The following is a 19,194-nucleotide window of genomic DNA, read 5'->3' as shown; positions in this document are numbered from 1 at the left end:
CATTGCAGATGGTGACAGCAGCCATGAAATTAAAAGACGCTTACTCCTTGGAAGGAAAGTTATGAGCAACCTAGAGAGCATATTCAAAAGCAGAGACATTACTTTGCCAACAAATGTCCATCTACTCAAGGCTATGGTTTTTCCTGTGGTCATGTATGGATGTGAGAGTTGGACTGTGAAGAAAGCTGAGCGCTGAAGAATTGATGCTTTTGAACAGTGGTGTTGGACAAGACTCTTGAGAGTCCCTTGGACTGCAAGATCCAACCAGTCCATTCTGAAGGAGATCAGCCCTGGTATTTCTTTGGAGGGAATGATGCTGAAGCTGAAACTCCAGTACTTTGCCCACCTCATGGGAAGAGTTCACTCATTAGAAAAGACTCTGATGCTAGGAGGGATTAGGGGCAGGAGGAGAAGGGGACGACAGAGGATGAGATGGCTGGATGGCATAACTGACTCGATGGATGTGAGTCTGTGTGAACTCGGAGTTGGTGATTGATAGGGAGGCCTGGCATGCTGCGATTCATGGGGTCACAAAGAGTCAGACACAACTGAGCGACTGAACTGAACTGAAAAGAAAATGAACCCCCCGAATATGAATTTAGGGGTACTGGCTATATTGAGCAATACAGAGTGAGAAGGGTTGAAGCTGGGAGACCAGTTAGTAGTTATCACAGCTGGTCCAGGTGAAAGACAATGGTTGAACTGGAGTGGAGGATGAAGAAACAAAGAAATGCAGATGGATTGGAATACATCAGCAAGGTTTCTTCATGGACCAGAGAGGAAGAGTGAGATGTGAAGAAAATAATCTAATTTAGCCTGGGTTGATGGTGGTGCAATTTTATCAGTTTGTGGTCTTTTGCCAGGGGCACAGCTGGGATGGAAGGTTGGAGAAGGCAAGTAAAGTGAACTCGCTGAGCTGTGCCCGACTCTTTGCGACCCCATGGACTGTAGCCTGTCAGGCTCCTCTGTCCATGGGATTTTCCAGGCAAGAGTCCTGGAGTGGGTTGCCATTTCCTTCTCCAGGGGATCTTCCTGACCCAGGAATCGAACCCGGGTCTCTTGCGTTGCAGGCAGACATTTTACCGTCTGAGCCTCATGTAAAATCTGAGATGCATATTAGACATCCAAGTGGAACTGTCACGCAGGTAGCCAGAAAAAATGAATCTGGAGTTCAGAGTGGATGTGGATGTCAGCTTTAGAAACAGACCTGTGGGAAATATCATGATCCCTATATAGATTGTGTTGTGGTCATGGGAGTGGAAAACCTCCCTGGAGAGTGGACTAGGAGTATGGCAGAGCGCATGCCCAGGGTAACTAACATGTAGAAGCAGGGCTGAGGTGATGAAATACCCAGGGTGTGCTGACCTGACATTGACCATTAGCTAACTGCAGACTGTGCCCACACCCAGTGGCCCCAAATCAGCTTGTTCGTGACCTCAGTGTGGGGAGAAGACTGAACTTTTTATCTTTTTGTGACTATGCAGAAATAAATTTTCCAGTTAAAAAAATATTTCTTAAGAAAACGATAGGGACTTCCCTGGTGATCCAGTGGTTAAGAAGCTGCCTTCCAACACAGGGGATACGGGTTTGATCTCTGGTCCAGGAATTATGATCCCACATGCCTCAGGAGAACTAAGTCCATGTGCAGCAACACAGACCCACCACAGCCAAAAAAAAAAAAAACACTTTATTTTTCTCCTCTTCCCCTTTAAAAATTCAGCCTCTGGGTCAACTCTATTTGATCAGATGAAGTCTCTACACAGGTAAACCCTAATATTGCCTTTGCCTAACAAAAACACTCAAAACATGTTTCTTCTGTGCCTAGGTGTGGTTAATAAAGCAAAAGTTAAAACTGTACAGATCTTGCCTGTCTTATGGTCCTTGATAAGACATGGTCCGTCAATCTGAGTCTCCCTAAAGTTTGCAAACTGCTTTGAATATTTATAAATATTCAAATATTTACAAATATTCTTCCCTGTAGCTCAGACTGTAAAGAATATGCCTGCCATGCAGGAGACCCTGGTTCAGTCCCTGGGTCAGGGAGATCCCTGGGAGAAGGAAATGTCCACCCACTCCAGTGTTCTTGCCTGGAGAATTCCATGAACAGAGCAGCCTAGCAGGCTCCAGTCCATGGGGTCACAAATGGTCGGACTCGACTGAGTGACTGGCACTTTCATTTTCCTCTCTCTGACAATGTCTCAGATCTTACATATGTCAATTAACTGTTCTCCTATAGATAGAAGCAAGCACCAGCTGAGTAGCTGTTCATCGTTATAACTAGAAATTGAATTTTTGGTTGTGCTGGGGCTTCGTTACTGCACAGGCTTTTCTCTAGCTGCGGTATGTGGGTTCCTTATTGTGGTGGCTTCGCTGTGGCACACCATGGGCACGAGGTGCTTGGACTTCAGTAGTTGTGGCACATGGGCTCAGCAGTTGTGGTTCCCCGGCTCTAGAGCACAGGTTCAGTAGCTGTGATGTGCAGGCTGAGGTGCTCTGCAAAATGTGAGATCTTCCTGGATCAGGGATCAAACCCAGGTCTCCTGCTTTGGCAGAAGGATTCTTTACCACTGAGCCACCAGGGAAGCCTAAAGATCCTTCTTGCTCTTCAGTTTTGGAGAAACAGTTTGGTGTCATGGATTCTTCCACATAGATGGCCTGGGTTCAAATGCCATTCTAGCCACTTACTAAATGGTGGACATTGGGGAATAATTAACTTCTCTGTGCCTCTGTTTTCTCATATGTAAAATAGGGATCAAAAAACTATGGCTTAAAAGACTAGATGGTTTATTATATTGTAAATGTTTAAATTTAAACATATTTAAAATTATTATCTTTTCAATTGCCCTCAGGCAGGGCAGTATCAAATGAAATAAGTTCCCAAAGGGCTAGATGACCAAGGTCAACCCAGGGCATTCGTACATGTACACTCTCCATTTTCTACCTCAGATCTTATATAATTGGTGGGGTTGGGGAAACATACGTAGGGCACAGCTTTCTCTATCTGCCTGAATGCCCTATTCCCTTACTGGGGGAAGATCTAACAAAGTTAAATGCCCAAGTGACTTTCTCACTGGAAAAAGTAGACGCTAAACTACTCCTAGGTCAAGCCTGCATCCTCCAAGCTGTGCTATGACAATGGAGAGACAAACTTCAACCAGAAGTCCCTGAAGAAATTCTACAAAAGGTAAGAGCAGATACTTGAGTTGTGGGGAGGCCAGGAAGAGCCAAGACCGCTGACACATTAGTAGGAAAACACCAGCCCAGTACCAAGTGTCAGAACTGAAAAAGCAATAACCTTTAAAGAGGCATGTGAAGTATAAAGCCTCTGACAACCACCGTTATTAAAGGCCAAGTAATCCAACCTCAGTAGTGTAGCGTTAGTGGTTCAGTCATGTCCGACTCTTTACGACCTCATGGACTGTAGCCCACCAGGCTCCTCTGTCCATGGGATTCTCCATGCAAGGATACTGGAGTGGGTAGCCATTCCCTTTTCCAGAAGATCTTGCTTACCCAGGGATCCAACCTGGGTCTCCTGCACTACAGGCAGATTCTCTACCATCTGAGGTACCAGAGAAGTCCCTTATCAAACTTATCAATATCAATAAAATGCTCCAATACTGCCGGTATAAAAGCCAGGGGCCAGAGATTATTGTTTGCATGGGATCTGAGACCCATTCACTAAATTGTACACAATATACCTCCCACAGTGCCAAATCCTTATACTTTTACTTACAATCTTATTCGGAGACTTTTGCTGGTTTATAATTCTGGACCTAAAAGATCCCTTTTAATGCATACCACTCAGTCCTGAGGCCTAGGAACTGTTGCCTTTGAATGAGATGATCCAGAGACTAGTATGAAACAACCCTACTGTTGGATGGTGCTCCCACAAGGATCGAAGAATGCCTCCACCATCTTCTCGGCAAGCCTTAGCCAAGGACTTAAGGGACCGCCAATTAAATGAAGGAGTTGTACTGCGATATACGAATAATATACCTAATGGCCAGTAAAACGAAGGAAGCTTCAGGCCAAAATACAATCCTTACTTTCAACTTTCTGGCAGACTGGGGATATAAAGTGTCCATGGGAAAAGTGAAAACTTCTCAACCAACTGTAAAATATCTATGACAAAGAAACATATTCCAAATGGAAGGGAGGCATTACAGTGACTGCATCATCCACCAGAAAGCAATCATGAGGATTCTCAGGAATGGCTGGGCTTTGTTGTATTTGGATCCCTAACTTTGGGATCATGGTAAACCCCTATATGACGGTCTTAAAGGAAATGACAATGAGCCACTAAGATAGACTGCAGAATGCCATGAGGCCTTTCTGTACAATTCACTCCACTCCATTCTAGCAGACCTGACCTGACAATCCAGATATGGAAATGCTTACAAATGGGAGCAGCTTCATGGACAGGGGACTCTTTGCTATGCAACAGTAACTCATCAGGAAGTCCTAGAAGCAGAAATCCTCCTCCGGGTATGTCTTCCCAGAAGGCAGAGCTAATAACCTGCATGAGAGCCCTGCACCTTGGAGCTAAGAAAAAGGTAACTCCTTCTCCTCATTCTAAGTACACCTTCTCTGTGGTACAGGTATGTGGGGCTATATGAAACGAGAGCTCTATGAACATCAGGAAGGAAAGAAATACACAGAGGAGATCCACGACTTATTAGACTCTGTTAGAATGTTGGAAGAACCAGCCATAGCTCACTGCCCAGGCCACCAAAAGATGGATAGTAATATAACTAATGGAAATAATTTGGCCCATCATGCATGCATGCTAAGTCACTCAGTCGTATCCAACTGTCTGCAACCCCATGGACTGTAGCCTGCCAGGCTCCTCTGTCCATGGGATTTCCCAGGCAAGAACACTTTTCCCAGGCAAGAACACTGGAGTGGGTTGCCATTTCGTCCTCCAGGGATCCTCCCGACCCAGGGATCAAACCCACCTCTCTTGTGTCTCCTGAGCTGGCAGGTGGGTTCTTTATCACTAGCATCACCTGGGAAATAATTTGGCCTGTCAGGCCACAGAAAATCAGCCAGAACCAAAACCCCAGGTCCTAAAACCCTAGCACTCATCCCACGTGTGGACCTATTGCTGTTTAAGCCTCAGTATTCAGTAATGGACCTAGAGAGCAGATGAATGGGGATGTTATGCTCAATAGCACTCATTAGTAGAGCAACACAAATTGAAACTTACCATGAGGACTTCCCTAGTGACCCAGTAGTTAAGAATATGCCTTGCAATGCAGGGGACACTGGTTCAGTCCCTGGTTTGGGAAGATCTCACATGCTGCAGAGCAACGAGGCCCGCGAGCCACAACTACTGAAACCCACGTGCCTAGAGCCCATGCTCTGCAACAGAGAAGCCACCGAAATGAGAAACCCACACACCACAGCTGGAGAGTAGCTCCCATGCAGCACAAATAGAGAAAGCCCTCACACAGCAAGAAAGACCCAGCACAGCCAAATAAACAAATAAACAGACATTTCTCCAAAGAAGACATACAGATAGGCAAAAAGCTCATGAAAACATGCTCAATGTTGGTAATAATTAGAGAAATACAAATCAAAACTACAATGATGTATCACCTCACACTGGTCAGAATGGCCATCATCAAAAAATTCTATAAACAATAAATGGTGGAGAGGGTGTGGAGAAAAGAGAACCCTCTTGCACTGCTGGTGGGAATGTAAATTGGTGCAGCCACAATGGAGAACAGTATGGAGGTTCCTTAAAAAACTAAAAATAGAACAACCATATGACTCAGAAACCCCACTACTGGGCATATACCCTGAGAAAACTATAATTCAAAGACATATGTACCCCAATGTTCATAGCAGGCCTATTCACAATAGTCAGGACATGGAAGCAGCCGAAATGTCCAGTGACACAAATATAGATAAACAAGATCTACATATATACAATGGAATATTACTCACCCACAAAAAGAAATAAAATTAGGACATTTGTAGTGATGTGGATGGACCTAGAATCTGTCATACTGAGTGAAATTAAGTCTGAAAGAGAAAAACAAACATGGTCTATTAGTGCATATATATGGAATCTAGGACAACAGTATTGCTGAATCCATCTGCAGGGCAGAAATAGAAATGCAGACATAAAGAATGGACATGTGGACATGAGGGGGAAGAGGGAGGGGGCCAACTGAGAAAGTAACACAGACATATATACACTATCATGTGTAAAACAGACAGCTAGTGGGAAGCTGCTATATAGCACAGGGAGCTCAGCTTGGTATTCTGGGATGGCATAGAGGAGTGGGATGTGGGTGAGGGAGGGCGGCTGAAGAGGGAGGGGATATATGTATACATATAGCGGAATCACTTTGTTCTACAGCAGAAACAAATACAACACCCCCTCACCTTTGCTCTGGCCATTACCAATCTGTCCTCTACGAGTTTTGGTATTTGGTTGTTGTTCTTGTTTTAGATCTCACATATAAAGGAGATATATATACATATACAGATACATATATGGTATCTATTTTCTTAGTCTGACTTATTTCTTGTAGCCTAATGCTTTCCATTTGAGGTATTTAAAATCCTAAAAGATAATGCTGTGAAAGTGCTACACTCAATATGCCAACAAATTTGGAAAACTCAGCAGTGGCCACAGGACTGGAAAAGGTCAGTTTTCATTCCAATCCCAAAGAAAGGCAATGCCAAAGAATGCTCAAACTACCACACAATTGCACTCATCTTGCACGCGAGTAAATTAATGCTCAAAATTCTCCAAGCCAGGCTTCAGCAGTACGTGAAACATAAACTTCTAGATGTTCAAGCTGGCTTTAGAAAAGGCAGAGGAACCAGAGATCAAATTGCCAACATCCGCTGGATCATGGAAAAAGCAAGAGAGTTCCAGAAAAACATCTATTTCTGCTTTATTGAATATGCCAAAGCCTTTGACTGTGTGGATCACAATAAACTGTGGAAAAATCTGAAAGAGATAGGAATACCAGACCATCTGACCTGCCTCTTGAGAAACCTATATGCAGGCCAGGAAGCACCAGTTAGAACTGGACATGGAACAACAGACTGGTTCCAAATAGGAAAAGGAGTACGTCAAGGCTGCATATTGTCGCCCTGTTTATTTAACTTATATGCAGAGTACATCATGAGAAATGCTGGGCTGGAAGAAGCACAAGCTGGAATCAAGATAGCTGGGAGAAATATCAATAATCTCAGATATGCAGATGACACCACCCTTATGGCAGAAAGTGAAGAGGAACTAAAAAGCCTCTTGATGACAGTGAAAGAGGAGAGTGAAAAAGTTGGCTTAAAGCTCGCATTCAGTAATCTAAGATCATGGCATCTGGTCCCATCACTTCATGGCAAACAGAGGGGGAAACAGTGTCAGACTGTATTTTGGGGGGATTCCAAAATCACTGCAGATGGTGATTGCAGCCATGAAATTAAAAGACGCTTACTCCTTGGAAGGAAAGTTATGACCAACCTAGACAGCATATTAAAAAGCAGAGACATTACTTTGCCAACAAAGGTTCGTCTAGTCAAGGCTATGGTTTTCCCAGTGGTCATGTATGGATGTGAGAGTTGGACTGTGAAGAAAGCTGAGTGCCGAAGAATTGATGCTTTTGAACCGTGGTGTTGGAGAAGACTCTTGACAGTCACTTGGACTGCAAGAAGATCCAACCAGTCAATTCTAAAGGAGATCAACCTGGGTGTTCATTGGAAGGAATGATGCTGAAGCTGAAACTCCAATACTTTGGCCACCTCATGCGAAGAGTTGACTCACTGCAAAGGACCCTGATGCTGGAGGGATTGGGGCCAGGAGGAGAAGGGGACGACAGAGGATAAGATGGCTGGATGGCATCACCGACTCGATGGAAATGAGTTTGGGTAAACTCTGAGAGATCGTGATGGACAGGGAAGCCTGGCATGTTCTGATTCATGCGGTTGCAAAGAGTCGGACACAACTGAGTGACTGAAGTGAACTGATGATAAGTGATGCTGGAAACTTTTTATGTACCTCTTAGCCATTGTGGGATTCCTTGGTGGCTCAGATGGTAAAGCATCTGCAGAAACATCGATTCAGATCTTCTGTCAGTTTTAGTAATCAATTTTTTTTTTGCTATTTTGGAGATTAACCCCTTATCACAGGAGTCCCCAACCTCCCCCACCTCAGATCAGCAGCAGCATTAGATTAGAAATAAAGTTCACAAAGTATGTAATGTGCTTGAATCATCCTGAAACCATCCCCCCACACCCAGTCCATGAAAAAATTGTTTTCCACAGATTGATCCCTGGTGCCAAAAAGACTGGTGACCGCTGCCTTATCACATATATCATTTGCAAATATTTTCTCCCATTCAATAGGTTGCCTTTTTATTTTGTTGATAGTTTTACTTTGCCATGCACGAGTCTTTTAGTTTCATGTAGTCCCACCTGTTTATTTTTGCTTTTCTTGCCTTCACTTTGGTGTTAAATACAAAAACTCGCCTCCAAAACTAATGTCAAGGAGTTTACTAATGCCTCTACTTTCTCCTACAACTGCTATGGTTCAAGTCTTTAATCCATTTTGCATTGATTTTGGTGTATGGTGTAAAATAGTGGTCCAATTTCATTGTTTTCCATGTGGACGTCCCATTTCCCCAATACCATTTACTGCAGAGATTGTCTTTTCTCTATTGTATGTTCCTGGCTCCTTTGCCATAAATAAATTGAATTGGATTATTTTTGGGTTCTATTTTCCTCCACTGATCTGTGTGTCTGTTTTTATGCCAATACCACACTGTTCCCGTTAATGTTTCCTACTTTTGTCTCTTCTCAATTGTGATACATTTGGAATCATACAGTATATATAGCCTTCTTAGATTGGCTTCTTTCACTTAGTAAGATGCATTTATATCTTCCCCATATCTTTCTATATTTTGATACCTCATTTCTCTTTAGTGCTGATTAGTATTTCACTGTCTGTTGGGAGCCAAATTAGGCATTACTGACAAAATGGAGGCACGGCCCTAACCCCTCCCTTTGTTCCGCAGGCACGGACCCAGAATGTAGGAGTTAGGCTTTATGATTCTAACTTGTTTTTTCCTTTCCTCGGCTGAGTTGACTGAAAAGAATATTAAGGTGCTTATTGTTTTTGAGAGGAGCATGAGAAGGCACAAAGCCTTCTGCAGCTGTGCTCAGAGAATAATTCATAAAGTTAATCACCGACATTTGTTCAAGGACTTTTAGACTTTTACAAAGTGAGCACGCAGGCCGCAGCTTGAGGCCATGGGAGGGATTGCTATCTGAAGCCTATTTGTGAGGAAAGTATTTATGGCAAAAGAGTTTGCTGAATTTAGGTCTTAGAAATAATTAAAATAGTTAGAAGCTAAAGATTTAAGGAATGTTGTAATGTTAGCATATTCTACTATAGCTTATAGAAATTAGGGGCTTTAGAGATATTATTAGCTAGAAGCCCTTTCTAAGAAATAGTGAGCTTAGGATACTAGGGGCAAACAGGACTTAAAAAGATAAGAAATAAACTGAGGAATGCGGTATGCAGCCCAGACATTAGCATGAGTTACAGTGTATTCACAAGGACACATGAGAAAAAGTAGATAAGAGAATTGCTGAGGCAGAAACTCCTTTTGAGGGGCAACAATGATTTATGGAGACAACAAATCTGGGTCAGTGAAAACTGAAAATATCAAACCTCTGACCTAATGCTTTTGTAAAAGTATAAAAGAAAATCATAAGCTTAAAATAAACAGGCAGTCCAAGAAAACTGAGAGGCTGCCTCAGTCTCTCGCCGACACCACTCACCCCTTCAGGTTAAATCCCTGGCTTCTGGAGCTAGACTCCGACAACTCTCTGATTGTATCACAATTTATTTTAATCTCTATACTTATGGAAGGACACCTTGGGCATTGTGAATAAAGCTGCTACAAACATCTGCATGCAGGTTTTTGTGTTAACGCCCCTGATGACATACAATATGGAGCATCATTTCATATGCTTGTTTGCCATTTGTATATCTTCTTTGATGAGCTCTTAAGGTCTCTGTCCCATTTTAAAACTACATTACTTGTTTTCTTATTGTTAGGTTTTCAGAGTTATTTGTCTATTTTGGATAACAGTCCTTGATCATGTGTCTTCTGCAAATATTTTCTCCCAATCTGTGCCTTGTCTTCTCATTCTTTTAATATTGTCTTTCACAGGGCAGAAATTTTTAATTTTAATCAAATACAGTTTATCAATTACATACCCAAAGTCATCTGAGCTTTTTCCACTGTTCTTTTCTAGAAGCTTTATAACTTGACATTTTACATTTAGGTCTGTGATCCATTTTAAACTAAATTTTATAAACGATGTACAGTGTGTGTCATTTCTCTGCATGTGGATGTCCAGTTGTTTCAGCACCATTTCTTGAAAATACTATCTTTGCTCCATTCTACTGCCTTTTCTTCTTTGCTAAAGATCATTTGATCATGTTTATATGGTTGTATTTCTGGACTTCCTGGTGGTGGTTTAGTATATCCATTTGGGGGGTCCTAACACCACTTGGCAGAGAAAGCAATGGCAACCCACTCCAGTACGCTTGCCTGGAAAATCCCATGGATGGAAGAGCCTGGTAGGCTGCAGTCCATGGGGTTGCTAAGAGTCAGACATGACTGAGAGACTTCACTTTAATGCATTGGAGAAGAAAATGGCAACCCACTCCAGTGTTCTTGCCTGGAGAATCTCAGGGATGGGGGAGCCTGGTGGGCTGCCATCTATGGGGTTGCACAGAGTCGGACAAGACTGAAGCGACTTAGCAGCACTAGCAGCAGCAACACTGCTTGGAGATTAAAGTGTGTGTGTTCAGTCATGTCTGACTCTTTGCAACCCCATGGAATGCTCCTCTGTTCATGGAATTCTTTAGGCAAGAATACTGGAATGGGCTGCCATTCTTGTCTCCAAGGTATCTTCCCAACCCAGGGATCCAACCAATGTCTCCTGCATGGCAGGCAGATTCTTTACCTATTCCCTAGTTTATTCACTGAACTATTTGGCTATTCTTTCACCAATATCATGCTGTCTCAACTACCATTGCTTTATAGGAAGTCTTGAGGTCGAGTAATGTCAGTTTTCCAATTTTATTGTTCTCCTTTAATAGTGTATTCGCTCTTCTGTTTTTTCTTTTTGCCTGTGCTTACCAGTTTTAGAATAATTTTAGCGATATCCACACAATAACTTGCTGTGATTTTTACCATCTGCTTTTGTAATAAAATTTTACTGGAACTGACCCATGACCATTTATTTACATATAGCCTGTTACTGGGTTTATTCTACAAAGTAGGCGAGACAGTGTCCACCAAGACAGCTACCAATCCCTTCCTACTTGATTAAGCTCCATTCAAGTGTCCTGAGTACAAATTATAACACTTTTCCAAAATGAAAGAAGTTTTATTTTATATCAATTGATATATTGATATATTTATTGATAAATTGTATCAATTTACTTTACATCAAATTAATCAATTTACTTTATATCAATTATGCCACCTTGCACAAATAGTATTTATGGTTATTTTAAGCAAGATGCAACCAATGTTTGACTTCTTCTTTCCCAAGTTATTCATCTTTCATAGTTAATAAAATTAATTGGCAGTGGAATTGCACAGCATAGATAATGCATTTTAGCGATGTGTCTTCCACCTTCCCCTGTGACAATTTCAATAGAATACTTTTTGCATGGAACTTCCCAATTTGTGTGTGTTCTACCTATTTATTCTCGCCAGAAGTTTGAGTTTCTTAATCTTATTGTATAGATGAAGACATTAAAGATGTTAAGTGACTTGTGTGATGGTCCATCCATTTTCCCTAGAACATTCAAGTTGATAAGGTGGCTCTTAAGTTTTTGAACAACTTCTAGATAGCCAACCACCTCTTGGTGAATGCCCCAACTTGCAGATATTTCTGTTTTATGTTCTCAACACAGGCAGTTTTGCAGTTTGGATTGTGGTTTTTGTCCCTCATCTCTGATTATCTTTCCTGTCATGCTTGTTCAAAGAAAGGAAGAAGCCATATGAATGCTGTGTATAAATGTTGCTGGGACCTTCTCAGCAATACAAACTCACCGGGAACATAACCCACTTCCAAATGTTACTAGGCAGGTTCTGAACTGATTAACTAGATAGAACATGCTTGGCTCTACTATTTTCAATTATGCATAGGGTCCTTCAGCCTTGAGTCTGGACACATCTAAGAAGGTGATTAGTTGGATACCACAGGAAGTACACACACTGTTGCCCACAACTGCTTCCTAGTCCCCACACAGAGCAGTAGCAAGAGAGGGGGTAAATGCTTTTAGATCAGAGCAGGGTGTGTGGAAGCTTCTGTCACAAGTTGGGACAGTATCCACAGATGAGTAGAAAAACCCGGGAAGAACAAGGAGATTCCAAATCCAGCAGTTCACCAAAAATATGAGTTGATTCTCTCCAATTTCACTAATGACTGGCCAGAGTAGAAGTTGTCCCACCACTTATCTCCCTGGCTTTCTAAATTCACACAGATGAATGTTTAAAAAGGAATCTAAAAACCAATCATTAATTAAAAATCATCAAATGTTTGAAGAAAAACTTGAAAAAAATAAACTATAAAGAAGAAATATCAAACTGAATAAATGAAAGAAAGAGCCCTTATACTCAAAAGATTACACAAGCCAAAAGTCAGAAACATTCTACAAAATAACTGGCTTATGATTCTGAAAAGTGTGAAGGCATGCAAGAGAAGGAGAGACTCAAGAATTACACCAGACTGAAGGAAGCTAACAGTCATGATAACTAACTGTAGCATGAGATTCTAGATTGGGTCCTTTTACTGCATAAGGCATTTGGGGGATAATTGGAAAAAAAATAATTTGAATGGCATCTGAGTATTTGATGGTAGTAATGCATCAAAGTTCATTCCTCAATTTTGCCTGTTGTATTGCAGCTACAGGAGAATTTCCATGTTTTCAGAAATTAGACACTGAAGTATTTCGGCTGAAGAAACATCAGGTCAACAACTTATTCTCATATGGTTCAGAAACTACAAGTTCTTTGCACTATCCTTGTAACTTTTCTGAAACTTTGAAAATATTTCAAAATAAAAATACGTAACAAAAACCTTACTTAAACTCAAAGATAAAGCATTAGTAGAGTAAGACCAAAACTTCAGAATAAATACACTTAATATCCTCAGGCAGTAATATATATATATATATATATATATATATATATATATATATATATATATATATATAAAATCCATAAAAATAAACTAGAGATCATGAAAATGAAAACACTTATTGTTGGAATAAAAAGTCCAATAAATAGAAGAATAGAATAGGCACTGCTGAATAGCAAATTAGAGAGATGGTTAATTGTCAAAGCAATCCTGCCGCAATACAATAGGACCAAGGGAAGACAGAAATCGCAACCAGCTAGTAAAGGAACAAAGAGGAAATTCTCAAAGAAGTAATAGGTAGAAAATATATGAGAAAATAAAATAATAGATAATAAGACATATAACAGATAGGGAAATTCCCAGAATGACCAACACAGGAGTTTGAGCCTTGACTTTTAGAACACAGGCACTGAGACTCAGCTTAAATGCTGTTAAGATGCTGATTTTGGTAGAACGTGTGAACTCACAGCAATAAGGGGCAGAAAAATGAAACATCAGGCAGGGAAAGATGTGAAGAAATGTAATCCTACATGTTTATCACGCAGGCCACTGCTTCCTCATGAGCCACAAAGACTCAGCAGATCATTCACTGAACAGGCTTGTCTAGAGATTTAGAATCTGAAATCATTCCTCAGGTCACTTGGCAGTGTGGAAGAGGGTAGCATTGGTATTTATCTTACAGGCTCTCTTCAACCTCCCATTTCTCATTGGTCAAAGCCCACCCCGAAGAGGCTTCTTCCACACGTAAATGACACGTTATCCAGCCTCTCATCAGCCCCTCAGGAGACTAGCTTCTACACACTGTAGTCTTACTATTTCACTTGAATCAGAAAGTAGAGGTGAGAAGGACCTGGAGAGAGACAAGGAGTGGAGCTTTTCTGGGTTATTTTCCAGGACCTGATTGTTGAAATAGTCTTATAGTTCCTTCTCAACAGCCATTACGTCACCAGGCGAAAGGAGGAGGGTCAAGACCATAGACCCCGCCTGCCCACGGATCCCGCCCACCCACGTGACCTCTTCCTTAACCAATCTCAAGCCCAGGCACTGACCTAGCCCAACGGACGCCATTACCCATCCATCCTAGAGCACGCACCCAGCCACCTGTCATCTGGCCCAGAGCCCGCCTCTGGTCGCCCACATCATCCACCATGGGAAGGCTCCGAGGAGGCCGCTGGCGCTTGCGCCCCCGCCGATGCCGGCCCCGCACACCTGCCGACCGAGCCCCCATTCCCTGGGCCCTGGAGTCGCCCGCCATGATGCCCACACCGCCCTCACAGGTTCGTCAGAACTACCGCCTTGAGTGTGAGGCCGTGCTCAACAGCCACACTGCCCTGGAGTTCCACGCCTCCTTCCAGTGCCTGGCCGTGGCCTTCTACCTCGACCGTGATGATGTGGGCTTGAAGCACTTCTGCCGCTTCTTCCTGCTCCGCTCTCACGAGCACAGCAAGACAGCCGAGAGCCTGATGTTCCTGCAGAACCGGCGTGGGGGCCGCATCTCCTTCCTCGACATCAGAATGCCCGAGACCCAGCAGTGGGAGAGCGCACTCCAGGCCATGCAAGACACCCTGCACCTGGAGAAGAGCGTCAACCAGAGCCTGCTCGACCTGCACAAGCTGGCCACCGACAGCAGCGACGCCCACCTGTGCCACTTCCTGGGGACCGGCTACCTGGACCAGCAGGTCAAGTTCATCAAGGAGCTGGGAGACCATGTCAGCAACCTGAGCAACGTGGGGTCCCCGGAAGGCAGCCTGGCAGAGTACGTCTTTGACAAGCTCACCTTGGGCGACGGCGACAAGGAGGACTGATCCTAGACTGGACTTTCCCCTGAGTCCCGGGTGACTGCCCAAGGTCACCCTGCCTGCCATGAAGTCTGCAGGATTGCCCTTGCAGAAAAACTTCACTGAAGTGTTTTTCTTGCAGTGTTGGCAGTTCTTCACATAAAGTTACTGGTTCTTCAAATAAAGTTAATAGTTGATGCATAAATAAATGTCTCTAATTTTTATGTGCAAATCTCTCACTTTTGAACTTTAAAACAGGTATACAAGAGTCTCTCCAGCTACCCAGGCCCTGTCCACAGGCAGCTTAGGATCTTCACCGATGGAGAGGGAAGGTGTTCCATGGGGCCATGGAAAACACAAAATCATTCCTCCCCTAGTAAAACAATGTTGGGTTGGGGTTGGTCTGAGGCCCTGGTGAGTGCGGATGTCTGAGCAGAGTTAAAGTATAAAAACATGGCCTGAAAATCATAATTGGGGTTGAACTGGGGAAAGAGTGAAGGGGATGGGGTTGGGCAAGTGTTGAAGTGAAGGGAGTTTTCACTTTACGTGAAATGTTACTGCTTAATTCTGGGTAGCAAGATGGGGGGTCCAAAAGTCAGCTTGGCCAAATCCCTCTTTGACAACTTCAAAGTGAAGAGCAGCCCTGGTGAATGGAGGCTAGAATTATCTGGCTTCAGAAGGGATAAACTGCCTATTTTCTGCTCTGTTGCCATCTCATTTCCATGAGCTATGTAATCACTATTACATACGTGATTTCATTTAGGCAATATTCCTGTAGGATGAATGGCATTATCCCTGTTTTATTTTTTTTAATTGATAGGTTTATATGTGGTGTTTGTATGTTTTTTCAGGTGTTCAGACCCTAAGTCCATGTTCTCTGTTGTTTCCAGCCCCAAATGACTTATTTCATACTTGATGCTCACTAAACACATAGGTCTCTTAATCCTCACCTGGCACACTTTAAAGTCAAAATTAGGCTTCCTGAAAGAGTTATCTGTACCTTTTTTCCTTCCCTGGAAGAGTGAATTTATTTGTGTTAAGTTTTAGAAGTAGTAAAACATCCATAAGATTCAGAAATTGAAGTATATAAAAACATTTATTATGAATTATTCATTCTGTCACTGTTCCCAGGCTCCCAATCATCTCTATCCAATGGGTGTTTCTATGGAGAGAGAGGTCCGTGGGGTTTCTTTCTTTGATAGTGATGCTGAAATCACCCAATTCAATGACTTTAATATATTTACAGAGATGTACAACCCATCATCACAACGAATTTTAGAACATTTTCATCACACCCCAGATACTGCATGCCCATTTACAGTCTCTCTGTAATACTATCCCCAGATAGACCCTGGTAAATACTGGTCTAGTTTAGGTCTCTAGACATCTGCCTTTTCAAGACATTTACTATAAATGGAAACATACAATATGCGTTCTTTTCTGTTGGATTTCTTTCATTAGGCATAGTGTTTTTGCAGTTTACCTGTGTTAGATATTGCTACTTCATTCTTTTTTATTGCTGAATAATATTCTACTCCATAGATATGGTACTTCTGTTCATTCACCACTTGGAAGACATTTGAGTTGTTTTACTTTAGGCTTTAGGGAATATTGCTACTGTGAACTTTCACATACATATTTAAAAAGAATGTTTTAACTTCTCTTGGCAAGATACTTTACAACTGAGATTGCAATGGCATACGGTAAACCTATATTTAACTTCATGAGAAACTGCCAATCTAAATAAAAATAAATGTAAACAAGTGGGGCCTAGTTAAAATTAAAAGCTTTTGCACAGCAGAGGAAACTATAAACAAGGTGAAAAGACAACCCTCAGAATGGGAGAAAATAATAGCCAATGAAACAACTGACAAAGGATTAATTTCCAAAATATACAAGCAGCTCATACAACTCAATACCAGAAAAACAAACAATGCAACCAAAAAATGGAAAAAGACCTAAACAGACATTTCTCCAAAGAACACATACAGATGGGTAACAAACACATGAAAAGATGGTCAACACTGCTAATTATTAGAGAAATGCAAATCAAAACTACAATGATGTATCACCTCACACAGGTCAGAATGGCCATCATCAAAATGTCTGCAAGCAATAAATGCTGGAGAAGGTGTGGAGAAAAAGGAACCCTCTTGCACTACTGGTGGGAATGCAAATTGATACAGCCACTATGGAAAATGGTATCAAGATTTCGTTAAAGACTAGGTATAAAACCACCATAAGACCCAGCAATCCCATGCTTAGGCATATACCCTGAGGAAAGAAAGTGAAGTAAAGTCGCTCAGTCATGTCCCACTCTTTGTGACCTCATGGATGGAGGAGCTGGGCAGGCTACAGTCAATGGGATTTTCCAGGCAAGAATATTGGAGCGGTTGCCATTTCCTTCTGCAGGGGATCTTCCCGACCCAGGGATCAAACCTGGTTCTCCCATATGGCAGACATACTCTTAACCATCTGAGCCACTAGGGAATTCCAACAACCCTGAGGAAACCAAAATTGAAAAAGACACATATATCCCATTGTTCATTGCAGCACTATTTACAATAGCTAGAACATGGAAGCAACCTAGATGTCCACTGACAGATGATTGTACAAAGAAGTTGTGGTACATATATACCATGTAATATTACTCAGCCATAAAAAGGAACACATTTGAGTCAGTTCTAATGAGGTGGATGAACCTAGATCCTATTATACAGAGTGAAGTCAGAAAGAGAAAGATAAATATACGAACACATATATATGGAATCTAGAAAGATGGTACCGAACAATTTATGCAGGGCAACAATGGAGAAACTGACACAAAGAATAGACTGATGGACACAGTGAGAGGGGAGGAGAGGGTGAGATGTATGGAGAGAGTAACGGTGAAACTTACATTACCCTATGTAAAACAGATAACCAATGGGAATTTGCTGTATATCTCAGGGAATGCAAACAGGGGCTCTGTATCAATCAAGACGGGTGGGATGGGGAGGGAGATGGGAGATGGGTTCAAGAAGGAGGGGACACAGGTATCCATATGGCTGATTCATGTTGAGGTTTGACAGAAAACAACAAAATTCTGTAAAGCAATTTTCCTTCAATTAAAAATAAATTAAAAAAAAGAAATTGCAATTCTGTTTTCCAAAGTGTCCACATAATTTCTCATTTCCATTAGCAATGTGTGAAGGTCCAATTTCTGTAATGTTTTGGCAATACACAAATCTGCCTATTTACTTTAACTCATAGCCATTCTACTAGGTCTTAAGTAGTACCTTATTGTGATTTTTAAAAAATTTCTCTAATTACTAATGGAGCTGAGTATATCTTTATTTGTTTATTTATAGACAGTAACAAGAACCCATATGAAGAAATAAAGAATATTGTTAAAAGTAACTACATAAATAAATATAAAAGCCACTATTATTGTATATTTCACTGAGAACTCTTCTTTTATCCTCCAGGATGTTTAAAAAGTCATAAATATTTGTCATAAATGTATAGTAATGGGAACACTATATATTTAAGATTTAATTTCTGACAACAACATAAAAGGGGGAATATGGAGCTGTGTAGTGGCATATTTTGTACACTTGAAACTAATTTACTACTAATTCAAAATACATTGCTCTACACTGAAGATATTAAATGCAATCTGCAAGGTAGTCATTTAAAAAGTAAATAAAAAGAAACACAGAAAATCAATGAGAGGGAATCAGAATGGTTCACTACAAAAAATCAAACTTGAAAGAAGTTACCAATAGAGGGAATGAGGAACAAAAATAAGATACACAGAAAATAAAGAGCAGAAGTAAGTCTTCCCTTGTTACTAATTACTTAATTGAAAGGAATGCATGTAAAGCCTTGCTTAGAGGAAAATTTATTACTATAAGAGCCTAAACTTATAAAGAAACATTTCAAATACTACTTTACATCTTAAACTAGATGAACTAGCACAAAGAAGGAAATAAAAAAGTTTAGGATGGAGATATATGAAGTAGAGAATGGGAAAACAAAGTAGCAAATCAATGAAACTGATAGTTCTTTCCTTAAAAATATCAACAACAGTAAAAATCTTTAGGTTATACTAAAGAAGTAAAACAAGGAACTAAAACCTGGAATGAATATGGGGACATTACTACTGATTTTACAAAAAATAAAGTATCTATAAAAATGCGAAGAAAATTGTGTCAAGAAATGTGATAACCTAGTTGAAACAAATTAC

The 19,194-nt window shown here is 41.3% G+C and overlaps 1 pseudogene; it reads left to right on the top strand.

Moving 5' to 3' along the window:
* The first annotated feature begins 14,444 nt into the window (after positions 1–14,444).
* Positions 14,445–14,993, top strand: LOC106501876 (annotated as a pseudogene).
* Positions 14,994–19,194: the final 4,201 nt, after the last annotated feature.

Source organism: Capra hircus (genome assembly GCF_001704415.2).
Source record: "Capra hircus breed San Clemente chromosome X unlocalized genomic scaffold, ASM170441v1, whole genome shotgun sequence".
NCBI classification, from domain to species: domain Eukaryota; kingdom Metazoa; phylum Chordata; class Mammalia; order Artiodactyla; family Bovidae; genus Capra; species Capra hircus.
Note: the sequence above shows the minus strand (reverse complement) of the source record. Positions and strands in the feature narration are given on the sequence as shown.